We start from the raw sequence: 13,786 nt of genomic DNA, 5'->3' as shown, positions 1-13,786 counted from the left end.
AAATAAATAAATAAAATTGTTTATTGTGGTAAAATACACATAACATAAAATATGTCATTTTAACCAGTTTTAAGTGTCTCATTCAGTAGCATTAGGTTCGTCACATCGTGTGCAGCCGTCACCACCATCCATCTCCAGAGCTCTTCATCTTCCCAAACTGAAACTCTGTCCCCACTAAATACTAACTCCCCATTTCCCCCCCTTTCCTCTCAGCCCCTGACGCCTACCATCCTCCCTTTTTGTCTCTGTGGATTTGCCTATTCTATGTACCTTGTGTAAGTAGACTCATATGGTATTTGTCCTTTTGTGTCTGGCTTCTTGCACTTAGCACAATGTTTTCAAGTTCATCCACGCGGTAGCCTGCGTCACAATTTCAATTCAAGTTCTCATGCTTTACACATTCTGCTACACCTTGCTTTTCCCCCACCACTTAACAACAAATGCTGGAGATCTCCCCTTGTTAAAATTCTCTTCGGGGGCGCCTGGGTGGCTCAGTCGGTTAAGCATCTGACTCGTGATTTTGGCTCAGGTCACGATCTTAGGGTTGTGAGCTTGAGCCCCGCATCAGAGTCTGCGTTGGGCGTGGAGCTTGCTTTAGATTCTCTCTCTTCCTTTCCCTCTGCTCCTCCCCCACTTCTAAAAAAATAAATAAAACTCTCTTCATACACTCTGTTATTTTTCTACACCTACATAGTATTCTGCTGTGTGGATGCCCCATAGTTAGTTTCACTCGCAGAGACAGACATTTTTTCATCCATTTGTTTTTAAACTAACACTGCAGTGAAAAACCTTGTAGAAACATTAGTTCACACACATGCAAGTGTTATCTGTAGAAAAATTCCCCAAAGTGAGATATCTGGCTTGAAGAATATGTGCACTTGTGCCTTTTAAAAATTTTATTTATTTATTATTATTATTTTTTAAAGATTTTATCTATTTGAGAGAAAGAGAGAGAGAATGAGAGGGGGGAGGGAGGGCAGAGGGAGAAGCAGACTCCCGCTGAGCCAGGAGCCAAATGAGGGACTCGATCCCAGGATCCCAGGACCACGACCTGAGCTGAAGGCAGATGCTTAACTGACTGAGCCACCCAGGTACCCCGTGCTTTTTTTTTTTTTTTAAGATTTATTTATTTATTTGAGAGAGAGAGACCAAGGGGAGGGGTAGAGGGAGAGGGAAAGAGAGAATCTCAAGCTGACTCCCTGCTGAGCTTGGAACCCAAGGTCACAACCCTGAGATCATGACCGGAGCCGAAATCAAGTGTCCCACGCTTAACCAACTGAGCCACCCGGGCGCCTCTGTGCATTTGTGCTTTTAATAGATATTTCCAAATTTTCCTTTTGGGGGACAGACTAATTCACACTCCCTCCAGCAACGAATGAGGGTTCTGTTTCTCTATATCCTCACCAACAGAGTGTATCAACCTTTGGATTTTTGCCAATATAACAGGTGAAAATGGTATGTCAGAGAAAATTTGCATTTCCCTTCCACAAGTGCGGTAGAACATATTCCGTGTGTTCCAGAGCTATTATAGTTTACTCTTTCCTCTCTGGCCACCTTCTTTGCCCATTATTTTTTGGGTTGTTGATCTTTTTCTTTTTGATTTCTAGGGATTCTTTAAATATGAAGGAGATTTACCATCTGGTTGTAAAATGAGTTGTAAATATTTTTTCCCAATTTGCCATTTCTCCAAACTTTTAAATTAATTAACACTAACATTTATTAAGGATTTGATGAGTGCCTGGTTTTGTGCTAGGTGCTTTAAACACACTGTCTCATTTCAACCTTATTGACATCATTTTTCATCTCCAAATACTATAGCATGCCTTTCTGAAAAATAAGGACATTTACACGAAGACAAATATACAATCATTCTCCAGTATCATCTTATACCACACACGTATTCAAATTTTCCTGAGTCTCTGAAATGTTTTCTCAGAGTTGATTTAGAGCAGCCCAGGCCAATAGAACTTTCTACAATGGTGGGAGTCTTCTATATCTGTGCTTTCCAACATAGTAGCCACTGGCTACATGTGGCTATTGAGTGCTTGAAATGTGTTCAGGAGGAATGAGGAACTAAGTTGTTCATTGTATTTTATTTTAGTTACTTTTAGTTTTAATAGCTACATGGAGAATTACAGGTCAATACCCCTGATGAATGTAGGTGCAAAAATCCTCAGCAAAATATTAGTGAACTGAATTCAACAATACATTTAAAGGATCACACACCATGATTAAGTGGGATTTATTCCAGGGATGCAAGGATGGCTCAATGTCTGCAAATCAGTGTGATACACCATATTAACAAAATGAAGGATAAAAGTCATATGATCATCTCAATAGATGCAGAAACGCATTTGACAAAATTCAATATACTTTCATGATGAAAACTCTCAACAAACTGGCCATAGAGGGAACTTAGCTCAACATGATAAAGGCCATCTATGACAAGCCCACAGCAGACATCTTACTCACTGGTGAAACACTGAAAGCTTTTCCTCTAACATGGGAATGAGACAAGGGTACATGTTGTCACTACTTTTATTCAACACAGTACTGGAAATCTTAGCCAGAGCAATTTGGCAAGAAAAAGAAATAAATGGTATCCCTTCCCCATAAAAGTAGCTACACTAGACTACTGGCTACCATATTAGACAGTACAGATTTAGAATCTGTTTTCCTGACCCAAATACATCTAACCCATATTCATCGTCTCCATCCCTCACCTCCCAGTTGGCCCTCAGCCTTTTGCTATCGGTTATATGCTCCCCAAATGCCAGTGAGCCTATGTCTCACCCAGCCAAGTCCCTCCTCAAACACGATCCCACCTTCACTGATCCATGCAAAGCTCTCAGTGGTCTAATTTCATCCCAGATCCCCAGTTCCTTGCTCTTCCCAAACCATTGCCAGAATCTCTAAGGCATTTGTCATGTGTTCCTGAAAAGGTATATATTCTTGAACAACAGGAGGTAGCAATTTTGTATATTTAATGTTTATCTTGTATGCTTTTTTTTTTTTTTTAAGATTTTATTCAGGGCGCCTGGGTAGCTCAGTCGGTTAAGCGTCTGCCTTTGGCTCAGGTCATGATCCCAGAGTCCTAGGTTCAAGCCCCATGTCGGATTCCCTGTTCAGAGGAGAGTTTGCTTCTCTCTCTCCCTCTACCCCTCCCCCCTGCTCATGCTCCCTCTCCCTCTCGCTCTTGCTCTCTCTCAAATAAATAAAAAGCAGGGAGTCCTGCTTAGGTGGACATAAGTTCATGTAAATATGCATGTGCCCCAAGCATTTTCTCTCAAATTCCAAGTATTTAGGGGATCACCTCTCAGACTTTTGTTGTTTTTATTTTTAAATCTCAGTTCATTCCTTTTTTTCCAACCTTTCTTTTGGCTCTGATGATGCAATACTTCCAGCAGTGTTTTCCCAAGATCATCTTTTTTTTTTTTCCTTAAAGATTTTATTTGTCAAAGAAAGAGAGCACAAGCAGGGGGAGTGGCAGGCAGAGGGAGAAGCAGGCTCCCCGCTGAGCAGGAAGCCCAAGGCAGGATTCGATCCCAGGACCCCGGGATCATGACCTGAACTGAAGGCAGACACCCAACCGACTGAGCCACCCAGGCGCCCCTTCCCAAGATCATCTTAACTCATCAAAACCTTGCTTGCAACGTATTTCCCAAACTGAATGGGTGTCCCATGACACCAATCCCATTTTATCCACGGATGTATCTGCACAGTATTCATATATTAAAAATTTATTTTTTCTTTTACCTATTCGTGTAGTTGGAAAAGTTTGTTAGAACTAGCCTGCTAATCATTCCTAACACTTCATGCATAATAAGCAGAAATGCACCAGCTTTTATGATGATTTGCCAGTATAACAGGAGGATATCTTGTTTGCATTTCCATGCACCCAGTGTCAGACTCTCCTTAGTAGCTGGCACATTAGTAGATAGTTTGTCTTTTTTTTAAGATTTTATTTATTTATTTGACAGAGAGAGAGAGAGAGCGAGAGCAGGAAGACAAGCAGGGGGAGTGGGAGAGGGAGAAGCAGGCTTCCTGCTGAGCAGGGAGCCCGATGTGGGGCTCGATCCCAGGACCCTGGGATCATGACCTGAGCCAAAGGCAGATGCCCAACTGACTGAGCCACCCAAGCGCCCCAGTAGATAGTTTTAAACTTCTTTTTTTCTCCCTTTTAGCAAAAGTCCGTGGAGATCTCTTCCTCTTGCCACTTAGGTTGGGAGCAAGGTTGCTGTATTTTAAAATGCTACGGTGTGCAGATTTCACCCCATTAGCACTACATTTCTTTTTTTTTTTTTTAAAGATTTTATTTTTTATTTTTTTGACAGAGAGAGACATAGCGAGAGCAGGAACACAAGCAGGGGGAGTGGGAGAGGGAGAAGCAGGCTTCCGGCAGAGCAGGGAGCCCGATGTGGGACTCGATCCCAGGACCCTGGGATCATGACCTGAGCCGAAGGCAGACGCTTAACGACTGAGCCACCCAGGCGCCCAGCACTACATTTCTTAAGAGCTACTTGGCTTTCACCATTGGCTTAGTATTCTATATCATGCAGCCTTCTGATTTCATCTTTCTAGAAAGATGGACACCTACATGGCCTCCAGCTTCCCACTTAATGAGTATCCTTACCTCGTGCAAAACCTTCAATGAATATAAAAATGCGGAACAGAATTACCAAGTCACAGCTCTCTCAGTTTAACAGAGACCCCATAACTGGCTTAAATAAGGAGAATGTCTCTGTGGGCCGACAGCTGGGAGCCCCAAGTCCTTCTGTCAGTTGCTGCGCAATCCTCTAGGGTAGTATCTCCGAGGACATTTGGCTCAGTCTAGAGACCTCTTTGGCTGTCATACTTGGGGAGGGAGGGAGCTACTGGCGTCTACTGGTGGCCAGGACGCTGCTCAATACCCTACCATGCACAATACCCTATGATGCAAGGACAGTCCCCCACCACAAAGAACAATTTGGCCCTAGAAAAGTCCCCACTCCTTTTTTCCAGGACTGACTTGTTGAAGAGACACCCCAGCCTCTGGATTTGTCTGTTGCTTCCAAACGTTGTCTTTTTTTTTTTTTTAGATTTTATTTATTTTAGGGGGCAGGGAGGGGCAGAGGGAGGGGGAGGAAGAATCTCAAGCAGACTCCCTGCTGAGCTCAGAGCCGGACACGGGGCTCGATCCCATGACCCTGAGATCACGACCTGAGCTGAAACCAAGAGTCAGACGCCCAACAGGCTGCGCCACCCAGGCGCCCCCGATATTGTCATTTAACTTGTCTCTCAACCCTTTCCATTTTCTGCAAACTGGATGTTAAGCTGAGAGATTTAATCAGAGTCAGGTTTAACATTTTGGCAAGATGTGTCGTAGGAGAAGCTGTGAACTTACTTTTGAGGACGCAGGTCCCTTTACTGTGATGTTGAGCTTCATTGCAGCTAACACTGGTGACAATCTGGCCTCCGTGACAAAGTCCACTCCCCTACAGCCAGCGAGCCATCAAGCACCCTGTGCGTATATTGTTCCCCATCATCCTTTCACCTGTAACACCCAATAGGCTTTATAATGCCTATTGATGATCACTGCCCAAATCAGTTGTTTCCTTGGCTTTTGCAAAATGGTGATTTTTTAAATTCTCCCTTTCCTTCTAGGTTTTAAAAAATATTTTATTTATTTGAGAGAGAGAGAGTGAGAGAGAGCATGAGAGGGTAGAGGGTCAGAGGGAGAAGCAGACTCCCTGCTGAGCTGGGAGCCTGATGCGGGCTCCTCATCCTGGGACTCCGGGATCATGACCGAACCAAAGGCAGTTGCTCAGCCAACTGAGCCACCCAGGCGCCCCCCTTTCCTTCTAAATTTTTAAGCTAATACTAGGGAGGCAAGACCATCCTTAATTCCTTACTTTTAATTACCAATGTTTCAGAAAGGAGTTGGTCAAGAGCTGCTTCCAATGGTATAATGTGTGCATGTGTTTTAAACTTTCAAATTGGAGCATAATATACATAAAGTGCACAGATTTTTTTTTTAGATTTTATTTTTATTTCTTTTATTTTTTTTATTTTTATTTTTTTTACAAACCCTTGTGTCGAGGGCTGACTTTCAATAGATCGCAGCGAGGGAGCTGCTCTGCTACATACGAAACCCCGTAGATTTTATTTTTATTTATTTACTTGAGAGAGAGAAAGTGGGAGCAGAAGGAGAGGGACAGGCAGACTCTACACTGAGTGCAGAGTCCTACGAAGAGCCTGATCTCATGACCTGAGCTGAAATCAAGAGTCGGAGGCTTAACCCACTGAGCCACACAGGCGCCCCAAGTGCACAGATTTTGAATGGAGAGCTCAGGGAATCTTTATATCTATATACCCATGCAATGGGGCACTTGAGTAGCTCAGTTGTTAAGCTGCTGCCTTAGGCTCAGGTCATGATTCCAGGGTCCTGGGATTGAGCCCCGCATTAAACTCTCTGCTGGGCAGGAGGCCTGCTTCTCCCTCTCCCACTCCCCCAGCTTGTGTTCCCTCTCTCGCTCTCTCTGTCAAATAAATAAAAATCTTTATATACCCATGCAAGCACTATCAGATAAAAAATTTAGAACATTTCTAGCCCACACTGCCTTCCCTGCCACAAAGGCTTATAATGAATATTTGTGATTGAAGAAATGATTTCAGGCTTGGCTGTGCCCATCTTGAGGCTTAGGGATGTCAGGAAGGTGGGGAAATGGGTTGGAGGTGGAAATAGGGCTTCTAGTCCCAACTCCCCACAGGGCTGGCCCTGGGACCTCCACCTGCCTCACAGCAGCTGCAGGGCTGAGTGACTTTGCTCTGCCAGCTGCGATTTATTCTGGACACCTTATGCCTGGAAGTCTCATGAATTCTTGGGGGGACTTGTCAGGGCTGAGGCGGAGCCGGCAGTTCCAGGCAGATTGGGACTGCTACTGCTTCTCCTCTTCCATGGAGGGTCCCATCCAGGGGCATGAAAGCACACTGGAAAGTCCCAGAAAAGGAGACAGGCTGTCTGGGCTCTGCTGCCTCCAGTTGTGTGGTCCCGAGGGAGCACCTTCCACCTCTGAGAGTCCGTTTGCTTACCTGGCTAGTGGGGGGGAATATATTCCACTTTGCTGAGTTGTTGGGAGGATTTCTTTTCTTTCTTTCTTTTTTTTTTTTAAGATTTTATTTATTTATTTGACAGAGAGAGACAGCGAGAGAGGGAACACAAGCAGGGGGAGTGGGAGAGGGAGAAGCAGGCTTCCCGCTGAGCGGTGAGCCCGATGAGGGGCTGGATGCAGGGCTGGATGCAGGGCTGGATGCAGGGCTCGATCCCAGGACCCTGGGATCATGACCTGAGCCAAAGGCAGACGCTTACCGACTGAGCCACCCAGGCACCCCTGTTGGGAGGATTTCGGAGGAGTCATTTGGCTACCTGTACTTCTCTGACCTCACCTCCTGACACTTTCCTCTTTGCTCATTCTGCCCCAGCCAGATATTTGTTCCTTCCCCGCCTGGCCTTTGCCTCTGCAATTCCCACCACCTGGGTTTTATGGGGCTTGCTTCCTCCTCACCCACCACTCAGGCTCAGTTTGCATGATCAGGAGACACAGGAGACAGCAGCCTCTTATGTTGCTCTCACAGCCCTCATAAACCTGTCTCATGTATTAATTTCACTAATAATTGTGTCTCCCCTAGCAGAATGCAAGGTCTAAGGATTTGTCCGCTTCTTTACTTTTACAACCCGGGCCTTGCACACAAGAAGTGTGAAATTGGTTGAACCAGGAAACAGAAGCTCAGAGATAGAGCCACTTTGTCTCATTGTCACACAGCAGAAGTGGAAATTAGAACCATGGGCTCTGATCTGGTGGAGCCTAGGGCGCAAAATTTGAAGAACGGGGTGCCAAAAAACTCACTGATCAAGATAATATTTTGAAAAATCAAAATTAAAGCAAAAAAATTCAATGATTAAAATATGTTTTTAAACAAGTAAAAGACAAGATCCGATCCTGCACTTGCATGACTCACCTCACCTTAATCCCAGTCCCGGCGGATCTTATCTTTATTTAAAATTTCGGTATTTTGCTCTTCATGGATTTTTTTTCCCATTAATTTTGATACTTAAAAAATATCGGAAAAAATATTGGATTAGAATGTCATTTATCTTGATGATTGAGTTTTTGCGCCCGAGGCACGCTCACCCTAATCTTAACCCGCTTCTGTCTCTTCTCCCCTGCGGAAACTGAAGCGAGGAGGACGGTGTTGGGGAGCGGAATGGCGGGGAGGGCGGTGCAGAGCAGCCCGAGCTCCCCTGGGAGGGGCTGGGTGCCGACCTTTGCTTATCGCCCGCGATAGAAGCCTCTAATTAAATCCTCCGCCTGCGGGAGACCTTTCCCAGAGCCCTCGGCACCGCCTGCGGGGCCGAGATAGCCGCGGCTGTCCCGGCAGCAGTGACCTTTCCCGGCTCGAGACGGCGGGGAGGCGGGAGCAGGCGCGGAGGCCTGGTCTAGGCAGAGGTGGCCGCGCGCTCGGGGGATGCGACCTGGGATCGAACCCCACCTTGGCTCCCCACGACCATCCCACCACCAGGGGGCAACGAGGGTAGGCGAAGAGCGCCCAGTGACGTCATCGAACCCCTAACCCGGCCCCGCCGCTGACGTCACAGAAGAGCAGAGCACGTCACCGCATTCCTCCCGTGACGTAAGCGCGCGAAGCTAGGAACCGACCCACCGGGGAAGGGAGAAGTCTGAAAGAAGAGCGCTTTCCTTTCTCGCCTTTTATAGTTGGTAAGGCGTTTAAGGTACGCAGAGCGGACTACCATTCCCAGTTGGCCTTGCGTGTTGCGCATGCGCACGGCTCCCAGCTAGAGAGCGCGGCAAACCTTTGGAATAGATTGACGTCCCTTTAGCTGAACCGTAAAGCAGATTTTACAGCAGCAAACCCAATCCCAACCTCACAGACCCCACCCCTTTATTCTTAGGCCGCTGCTTCCTTGCGGGAGTGACGGGTTCTCCTGCCTTTGAGGGTTCAGTTTCCTTTGATGGACATGCACACCGATGAATCAGAGCGTCGAGAAGTCGAGAGGGTGTTGAAAAGCGTGACTTGGGACCAATAGCTTAGGAGCAGGACCTAGCGCCGTCCAATCACTTCTCTTGGCGCCGCCAATCACCCAGGACTCCGCCCCCGCTCGTGACGTATGTAGGGTGGGTAGCAACAGTTGCCCCGGTGAGGGAAACGGAGGCGCCATAGCCACGGTAGTCGTGGCGACCAAGCAACCCGGCAACGCGAATCAACAACAACAACCGCCCGGCCGACCCCCACCCCCACCCCCCCCTGCCCGGCCCGGGGACCCCGGCACGTTCCGTCCCCCTCCCAACATCGCCTCCGAGACCTCTGGAAAGCCCTTCTGCGGACAGAAGTAGGAAGAAGCCGAGGTAACCGGGGCGGCCCCGGGGTGGCGGGCCGGGCCAGGGAGGGCGGCGGGGCCGGGGCTGCGGGTGTCGCTGTAATCATAGTCCGGAGGGAAGGGGCGGGCGGTCAAAATGGCGGCGGCGACTGTCGGGGCCGTGGGGGAGGGGGCCGGGGCCCGGCTGGGGCGACACCACCCGCCCCTGGGGTCCGGGGCCCAGCCCCCGCGAGGGGCGGGCGCTAGCAGGCCGGCGGCGAGTGGAGGTCGGCCGGACGGGGCGGGGGGCTTTTATATGTTGGGAGGTACGGAGAGGCGGGCCTGGGGAGGCTGGGCCAATGGGAGCGAGGGAGGGGCGAGGCGGGGCCGAGGTGAGTGGGCGGGGCCAGGTCGTAAGGTGTGGGCGGGGCCGGCGGGCGGCGGGGGGTGCCGGGGAGGAACCGGGTGGGGCAGCTGCCGCCTGGGCCTTGCCGCATCCCAAAGGGATGGGAGGCCACCTGTGACGCGTCGCTTTCGAAGCCCCCGCTCCCAGTCATTCCCAGTACACACTGTCTGCCACATCTCAGGCCTCAGTTTTCCATCCTATAAAGTGGGGGAGAATCACTGCTGTCGTCCCTTTTCTGCATTTCAGGGACTCCTAACTCCTTTCAGGAATTTCTCTAGGGCTCATCTTCGAACTTTCTCTAGGGCTCATCTTTGAACTACCCCATGTGCTGTTTTTGAATGCGGTTTGATAAAACAGTTAACTAATCTTGATTTCAGCACTGCTGTCTGCTCCTAAATCTGCCTTCTTCTCTCTGAGAGAAGGCAAAGGGAGTCAAAGTTTCATGGAGAAGCTGTGGGCTGGGAGTATGGCTTTAGCCGGGAGGATTTGGTGTGCAGAAATCAGAGCCCATGGCAGGGAGGGGTGATCTCGGGTGACTCGAGACAGAACAGAAACTTGATTGCTTTTCTGTGGGCTGCTCTCTTAGATCTGGTGTTGTCCCTGGGCAGAGGACTTGTTTCTGGAGCTGGGATGATTTCTAACCATTCTACCCATCACAGTCTCCCTTTCTGGGAACGGGAAGCAAATGGCGCCCGAGGAAGTTTCTTAGATTTCTTAAGCTGCTTCTCTTGGCCAGACACATGTTTTTGTGTCAGTCAAGTTGGTGTCAACTGGGTCACATGTCACTGAGGAGGTACCAGCCTCCAGAGCCACGTGGGCAGGAGCGGGACATCAAGATCAGAGGGAAAGGGAAGTGTTCCATGTTTGTTACAGGAGAATCTGAGTGTCTGTGCTTTGCGGGGCAACAAGATCTGCCAGCTTGGGAAAGAATTTATTTTTTTCAAACAGCCAGCTGGGCCAAGTCCACTTTGTTTATTCTCTGTCTTGCTTTGGAGCTTGGCATCAGCAGAGCAGAGTGGTGGTGTGCAAATTGCAGCCGTTTTCTTTTCAAATCAATAAACTTCAAGGAGAAGGATTGTTTCAGGCTCTCCTAAAGCTTTCAAGAATTTGAGATAAGGTTGGGGGGGTGGGTCTCACTTCTTCAGGGACTTTTTCTAGACCTGGTCCTCTTTGAGAGGTGGCAGGACCCCTTTGAAAGTTAGGGAGGACAGAGATTAGTTTTCAGTACAAATCTGGAAATACCAAGTCTGCCTGAAAGATCATTACCACCTGTTGGAAAGGCAAACTTTGAGCGGAAGGTGATGTTACTGATCATCTAGTCTTGTTAACTGTCTCTCCCCCACCATAACTTTTATATTTGAAGGGCCCAAGCCCAGAGGGCTCTTTTGACGAGGGTAGAGAGCGCTGGTTTGGTTTGCTTTTGGAAACAATCACCTGTTTTCTAGCTGTGCCTGTGGATGTGTTAGTTTACTACTCTGGACCTCAGTTTCCCCTAAGCTAGGGGCAGTGATCATTGGTAATAATTTTAAGCTCATATTGCTGTGTTATGGATCCTGTAAAAGAATACATGTTGGGGGTGCCTGGGTGGCTCAGTTGGTTGAGCGACTGCCTTCGGCTCAGGTTATGATCCTGGAGTCCCGGGATCAAGTCCCGCATCGGGCTCCCTGCTCGGCAGGGAGTCTGCCTCGTCCTCTGACCCTATCCCCTCTCATGTGTTCTCTCTCATTCTCTCTCTCAAATAAATAAATAAAATCTTTAAAAAAAAAAAAGAAGAATACATGTTGAGCATCAGATACCTAGTAATTGCTCAAACTCTGTTAGCTGCCATTGTTATTCTCATGATTGGCCCTTCCTGCTCAGCCCTCTGAATTACACCACTTGCATTTATTTTTATCATTTTGAATTGGGCGAGAGCCTAGTGGCTTTAAAGGTTGACTCACTTGCTGGGCTGTGTGGGCTGATGACAGAGATGACAGAGATCCCAGGAAGCTGGATACCAGGACTCCAATTTCTAGTGAGAAAATGCCATTCCCCTTGCTCCTGAATAGCCTTTCTGCCGCTTTAGGAGAGTAGCCAAAAAGAAAAATTCTCCTGGGCCTGGGCCCAGACTCAGCTCCAAGGCTTCCAGGAGGCAGCTGGGTGAGCCAGGGGTGTGGGTGTCGTGGGAATGGTGTCTCTGGAGCTGAAGTCCTTGCCTTTCCCTCCCCATACACATCTCAATAGCTCGGGGATGGGCCAGGCGGACTCCCCCAGGGACACAGCCTGCAGATAGCAACTGCACAGTGCCTAGTACTCTTCTTGGGCTGGGGAGCCCATTCTGGACCAGGGGGCATCGCCCGCCCCTGCTGCCATAAGCCTGCTGCTGGCAGAGGCAGGAAGCAGGAACTTGTTCACAATTGGTAGACTCAAACTGGCCTTTGACGCTCACGAGTAGTGTGCTCCTGGCGTGTGGACACGTATTTGACAGTAAAAGTTGAGCCTGTACTATGTACCTGTCTAGGGAGCTGGAGGTAAGGTGATGGGCAAGGCAGGCCGTACTGTGTGCCCATTCTCAGAGCTGGAGATGCAGAGATGGGCAAGGCAGGCTGGGTCTCTGCTCTTGGGGAGCTTGCATTTCTGGTCATGGAGGGAAAGGGAACTATGAATAAGAAAATAAACAGACAAGGAAAGACAGGGCCAGGAAGAAAACAAAACAGGAGTATGTGCTTCAGAGTGCTTGGGGTTGGGGGAGGAGAGCACACTCGAGACCCAAGAAGGTGACATATAAGCTGAGATCTGAATGATAAGAAGCAGCCAGCAGTGGAGAATGGGGGTAGAGGTGAGGAGAACATGTCAGTCAGGTGGAAGAGTCTGGTGCAAAGGTCCTGAGGCAGGAGGAGGTCTGGAGCATTCTAGGAGCAAGAGCCAGTTTGACTAGAACATTCAAAGTGAGATAGGAAGGACCTCAAGGCCCCATAACGCTTGGGAAGGGCTCTGGATTTTATTTCATCTCTGTGATAAGAGCCATGGAGCCTTCTGAATAGAGGGGTGACAAGATAGGATTTGTGCTTTCAAAGGATCTTACTTTTTTTTTTTAAAGATTTTATTTATTTGAGAGAGAGAGAGAGAGCAGGAGCACAAGCGGGGGGAGGGGGGAGGGATAGAGGGAGAAACAGACTCCCTGCTGAGCAGGGAGCCCAGCATGGGGCTCGATCCCAGGACCCTGGGTTCATGACCCGAACCAAAAGCAGATGCTCAACCAACTGAGCCACCTAGGCACCCTCAAAGGATCTTAAGGACTATCGAGGCAAGAGTGGAGCTAGGAGCCAGTAATGAGGGTGTTGCAGGGGTCCAGGCAAGAGATGAAGACATCTCAGAGTAGAAGGGTGTTGATAAATGTGGAGAGAAGTGTAATACCTCCTTAGGATCTATTTTGAAGGAATCATTGAGAAGTCTTAAAAACTAACTGTATATAGAAGATGAAGGAAACCCACATCCTTATATTTATTTTCCCTGTTCCCAGCAAGTTCCTCATCAAAGCCATTCTACAGATGAGGAAAGGGAGTTTTCTTTCCATTTTCTTTTTTTTTTTTTAAAGATTTTATTTATTCATTTGAGACACAGAGATACAGAGAGAGAGAGAGAGCATGAGCAGTGGGAGAGGCAGAGGGAGAGGAAGAAGCAGACTCCCTGTTGAGTCAGGAGCCCAATGTGGGACTCGATCCCAGGACCCTGGGATCATGACCTGAGCCAAAGGCAGATGCTTAACCGTCTGAGCCACCCAGGCGCCCCTTCTTTCCATTTTCTTAGGAGGGCCTTTCCAAGACGTAAACCATTTGGTTATAGAATCTGGAATCCAAACCAGAAGTCAGCAAACTATGGCTATCACCTGGTTTTGCATGGCCTGTGAATTTGCATGATTTTTTATGCTTTTAAATGATTGGGGAAGAAATTACAAGAAGAAAATTTTGTGGCCCGAATAAAATGTCAGGACATGTGATACTATATGAAATTCAAATCTCGGTGTCTATAAATAAAGTTTTATT

The 13,786-nt window shown here is 48.1% G+C and overlaps 1 protein-coding gene across 1 annotated transcript in view; it reads left to right on the top strand.

Annotated features, from left to right (window-relative positions):
- Positions 1-9,046: 9,046 nt before the first annotated feature.
- Positions 9,047-13,786, top strand: part of RFX1 (regulatory factor X1) — a 31,257-nt gene continuing 26,517 nt past the window's right edge. The window contains exon 1 of the mRNA XM_081805430.1: positions 9,047-9,404. The gene's annotated coding sequence lies outside the window, so the exon portion shown is untranslated. The remainder of the gene's footprint in view (positions 9,405-13,786) is intronic.

The sequence above is a fragment of the Leptonychotes weddellii genome, chromosome 1 (genome assembly GCF_054177405.1).
Source record: "Leptonychotes weddellii isolate Sample4059 chromosome 1, ASM5417740v2, whole genome shotgun sequence".
In the NCBI taxonomy this organism is placed as follows: Eukaryota; Metazoa; Chordata; class Mammalia; order Carnivora; family Phocidae; genus Leptonychotes; species Leptonychotes weddellii.
The sequence above is the reverse complement of the archived record's forward strand: the minus strand, read 5'-3'. Positions and strand labels throughout refer to the sequence as shown.